We start from the raw sequence: 6,000 nt of genomic DNA, 5'->3' as shown, positions 1-6,000 counted from the left end.
AAGAAAAGAAATAAAGCAAAGAACACGGTAGGTCAGCCTTGGTTGTCGGCGGTTGGCGAATTGGTCGGGTTGCCATGGAGAAAAGCGAGGTATTCCTCCCTAGGTTCGGGACCGCCCCAACGGGAAACCCCCATTCGGGAAATTCGTGGCGTCGCCGAAGCTGCCACATTGCCGGAGGTTTAGCTCGGCTCGGCTAATCGATTCTGCTACCAATCAGCGCCCGCGCTCTTCCACCTTGCTCTCCTCCTCCTCCTCCTCCTTCTACTCCTCTTTTACCTCCTCCTCCTTCACAACCTTCTACGTTGAAACCTCTCTCCCTCTCTCTATCTACCCCGTTCATCATCCTTCTCGACCAAGAACACACCGAAGCTTCTCTCTTCTCGTCACCTTTTCGCGACTCCGTTGTTATTCTCTGGAACACCACCTACGTATCTACTTCTTTTCTTTTGTATCTATTTCTATCGTTACAATCTAGCTATTCTGTTTTGTGTACTTCTCCTATTCTTATTTTTCTTCTTCTAACTATTTATCTATTCACTACTATTAATTCACCTACTACCTACATATATATCTACTACTATAGCTCACTACTACCACTTTATCTATTACCTATATACCTATTACCATAGTACATTACTATCACAGTTCACCTTCTAGTTATATATTCTACTATCGTAATTTACTACTAACTACTTACCTACTCCTCCATTTTCCAAAAAAAAGTTATATTTTACAAAGAGACAATCGAGATATAAGCTATTTCTATCCTCCTAAATACTTGAGGACAGTCAAAGAAATAAATTTTTTACGTTGGCCATTTAATAAAACGACGAGAACGGATACGATTTTTATTTTTATTTTATTTTAATCTAAAAAGTCATCGGAGATTTTTCCATTTGAAGTATTCGTATATTTGTTTTATTTCTAATGGTTTCGAATAGTGATTTCTTTTCTGTATCAATACATAAATAATATTCATCGAACTACTTGCGCCATCGAAGAACATCTATCAAATGAGAGAATCTTGACTCAGCGAGGATAAAAACTACTCGAATGCTACTACGTGCATCAAGGTGACATCTTCAAATGATTTTTTAATAGAAAAATCTTTTAGATCGACGACTTCGAGTCTGAATGGAAGTTAAAATGGAAATGTAATTATATATTAGTAGCATCTATTAGATGTTACGTTGATATAGTATTTCCATAATGTAATGCGTATTTGCCGATAGTAATTTTCGGCTATTTGAGAGAAAAATAAACTCTGTTAACAATCGATCCACTTTAATCGAATTTTAAATTATTATACAGCTATAATATTTAATTATTATTTTTGGCATAATATAACAAATCAATTAAAAAAATATAAGTAGTTTTTTGATTAAAAAAACTACTTATTAATTAAATTTATTAAAAAAATATAAGTAATTTTTGATTACTTACGATCGAAAGATAAATATAATATATCCTAATACAACGTTGCCATTTTGAAAAATCAATTATACGTACTTTTCATAATGTTTAAGCAGAAAAATAAGTTTCAAATATTTTTCCGCTTTTTTTAATTTATGAAATTATAGGTACTAATATAATATAACGAACAACTTCAATTTCTCGTTTACTTGAAGATAATTCAAACATTGCTCGCCACAAGATGGATTTTCTATTTTACGATTGTTCTCTCTTTTCTTATTATTCGCTTCGTAATTTCTTCGTCTTCATAATTTAACCGAAAAAATGCTAATTATTGATCGATCTAATCGATATTTTGTTACTCGATTTCAATTCAATCAAGTCCTGTCATAAAATTCTAGAGGACTACAAGCGACCTCTCACCGTGCAGGATCATGCTTTCTAGCTATCAATAAAATTCTCGAATCGTTTTTAAAGTATATAAAAACTTCATTTTCATAATCGTAACTCCTCATATCTGATTGCCTTCTGAAATTGATTGATTAAAAGATTACCTTATGAAATAAGAATTAGTGATTATTTTGAAATTAAAAAAAAAAAATGTTATAAATTATAACTTATTTATTTTTTTAATTGTTATAGTTCTCACTTTATGATAATGATTACAATTGTAAACGATAAAAATGAAAGAAGAAAATTTATCAAATTTATCTTAACATTTTATTTCGTTATCTTTGCTATGCATAACATTACCGACAATTCGTAAAAAACAAATCATCGATACATACCTGATCAATCCCTTATAAAGTCCAGAACGTTAATAATATAATTATTCACAGTCGGTAAAACAATTCCAACGTGACAGTTTAATTCTATTAAACAATTTGAAAAAGCTTTATCTTTTTGAAAAAAATTACATCACAAAATAGTGTTTTACGAAAATATTTTATGCATAAAAATAAAGTTTTTTCACAAATATCTCAATTTACATATACTATTTTTATATTTCTTTTATATTTCTTTATTAAATATTTCTTTGCACATACTATTATATTTTAAACGTGTCCATTATCTTATAATCCAACAAATAAACAGACTATTGACTTATGATAATTGAAATATGATATATAAATTGAAGATTGACAAATCAGCGAATACAACGCATCTGACAAATACAGCGCTGATAGCAATCCAAGATTTGGTAATTGACATTGCTAGATTGTTGAATTTCAAACTTAGAAATTCAAATAATAGTTTTGTTTCAGATGATATAAAATTAATGTTGAAATCACCAGTCAAAATCATAGGTATTTTATCATAATTTTTGATCAAATAGAGTAGCACCTTCTGTGCTATAGACGAGCAATCATGGATAAAATCAATAATCCGAGAAATTAGTTTATTCGGTGTAATATATATTGCCACGATGAGAATGATTTTCTCATTGATTTGCCCATATTGCAACAAACAACAAACTGTACATATTTCTTCGGCTGCTATACAGTCGTAATTCACTGCTAAACAGTCGTTATGGCATAAATCCAAGTTCATATGGTCGGTGACAATATGATTCTCCTGTCATTTAAACTTTGATAAATTGTAACTATACCTTTCCTACACCAGACTTATTCAATTGGACGAAAGTGGGGACGTCTCCATGACTTAGAGATTGAATAGAATATTTACTTTTGGATATTTACAGTATCCAAATTAATTCACAGAGATTCTGCGGTCAGTAATTATTAATATTCTGGACTAATTTTCTTAAGGTAATTGTTAAACCTACATATATCAGAGATGTAAAAATCTTACGAGAAATTATTAACAGAATAGCAAATATCTATATATGTACTTTAGAAATCGCTGGTTTTTTGCATTGATCATCGCACCAGCCTCAGCAGGTAGAATCCTTGTGTTTGTATGTTATTTTACCAAATTAAACAATCAATTTTATATATAATCAATTTTATATATAATCAATTTTATATATTAATTCAATCTATTGCATGTATATATAATAAATTATTTTTACAAAAATTAAACTGCGAGTTCACTTCCACAAATCTAAAGAATAGTTTATAGTGAATACCCTCGGTATAGAAGGGTTCTGTTTTATCAACCATTGGTAAAAAGATTTTATTTTACCGAATACTGACGAATTAGTTTTCTATTTTATCAACCGCCAGTAAGATTTATAAAATAAGCTGTGACTTATTTTCATTCATGTTTTTCCGACTTAACAAAATGACGATATTAGTGCGATACTGTTATATCGAATAAATGAAAATCATCGATAGTAGCACAATGCAATTTTATCTACTAAGTAAAAAAATACAGGTAATTCGTTTTACATCAATATTGTTATTGTTATTGTATTGTTATTGCTATAAAAATACCTTCCATACTACAAGGATCAAATATCGAAATATTTGATCCTTTCCATACGCCTACATTTAATCATCTTAGAAAAACGATGATTTTATAATTATTTAAACAATGTACAATGTATATGAAATACGATAATGTAATATTTTAACAATAGTATATTCCGATAAACATCATTAAACCTCTCAAGACACGTTGAACTTAATATAACTTTCTTCCAGTCTTCGTCAATAGTTTAATGTCAACAAGAAGGAATATTAGATTGTTGTGCTACTTACGACGTTAGTTTCCTTTCATACTCTGAAGACCAAAGATCGAAATACTCTTTATCGCTACGTTTAATCTTATAGATCTGATGATTTTATAATTATTTAAATAATTTACAATGTGCTCGGAGTATGATTGGATAATATTTAAACAATAGTATATTGATTTAGACATCACATAATTTATAAGACGCGTTGTACACAATATAACTTTCTTTCAGTCATCGTCGATCATTTAATATCCACAAAAATGAAAATTAGATTGTCATTCTAGTTACCACATTAGTTTCTTTTCTCTGAAAACTTTTTCCTTACTCCGAAAACTAAACATCGAAATAATCTATTTTCTTACGTTTGCATCTAATTATTTTATAGTTGCGATCATATAATAATTTAAAAAACGTAAAATGAATTCGGAGTACGATAAGATAATATTAAAACACTAGTATATTTTGTAAGACATGATATAGCTTGCAAAATTCATAATATAGTTTTATCATACCTTGATCGGCACGAAACGAATAAGAGACTATATACATAAGAAGCTCCCACAAACTATGACTCATGAGAATAATTATGAGGCTGTTGAGTCATTTTCGGAAGTTCATTAGAATCTTTCGAGCACAACTCTTACGAGGCGAATCAGATAGGTTCGTCTTCGATTTTGATGAACTTTCATATAGTGAAAGTGGATAGAAAATTAGGAGACAGGTATTTTTTCTTAGTTTCAAACACTTGATGGTTTTTGAGAAAATTGGTTATTTTGTCAGAGAAAACAATTAATGATAGTTGAAGAACTTACCCATATGCTGCTTTGAAGCAATTGAATTCATATAATAGACATATTCTTTTTATTACACAGCAAAGTTTTTTTTCATTTGGCCAGTTCAAACTTACGATAAAGACTCCATGGTATTATTTTGAATGCAACATGATACGAAAATTATTATTTTTTCGCAAAATTAATTATATGTAGAATATGAATCGTTATTAAAACAGTTTTTTGAATAATCTTGCTTGAATATTTCAAATTCTTTTATTAGAATCGGTTGCTGTACTGTAAAAACTGACCTTTCACATACTTGTTCCCAAAGACAACACCTGAGGAAAAGCTGCAGACACTGCATTATCCAATATGTAATTCTATAATATGCCTTATTAACAAATGATAATAAGTAATTATACATATGTAATGAAAAAAAAAGCTTTACTGTATAATAAAAAGAATATGTCAATCGTTTATTTATAATACACCCAAATAAAGAATAAGAAGTATAAGAAAATAAAAATCATTGATGGATTTAAACACAGGGTATAAAAATGTTAACGCTGACGTTTCAACTATTGTGCCACTAAAGTGAATTACTCATAAGTAGTAAGAGTAAGTTCTTCAACTGTAATCAATAGTTTCTTTCATAAAATAATCGATTTTCTTGAAAAGCGTCGAGTATTTACATTTAAAAAAAAGCTTCTGTCTGCTAATTTTCTATCCCTTTTTGTTGTATGAAAGATCATTAAAAAGTTGACATTAAAAAATCGACGAAAGCTGGATGAAAATTATTATTTATATTTAACGCGTCTTATGAGCTATGTGATATTTAACTTAATATACTATTGTTTAAATATTATCTCACCATACTCCGAGTACATTGTAAATTGTTTGAATATTTAGAAAATCATGGGATCTATAAGATGATTAAACGTAACAATACCAAAGATAGTATTTCGATCTTTAAGCCTCGGAGTACATAAAGAAATGATCGACGAAAAAATTTATATTATTTATAACACGTGTTAAGAGCTATTTAATGTTTAATCCAATGTATTATTATTTAAATATTAGTTTAATGTATTTTCAGTACGTTATACATTGTTTAAATAATTATAAAATTAGTATTAATTATAAAATTAGTATTAATTTTTAAGTTTTCGCGTT

This window comes from Vespa crabro, chromosome 3 (genome assembly GCF_910589235.1).
Source record: "Vespa crabro chromosome 3, iyVesCrab1.2, whole genome shotgun sequence".
NCBI lineage: Eukaryota > Metazoa > Arthropoda > Insecta > Hymenoptera > Vespidae > Vespa > Vespa crabro.
The sequence above is the reverse complement of the archived record's forward strand: the minus strand, read 5'-3'. Positions refer to the sequence as shown.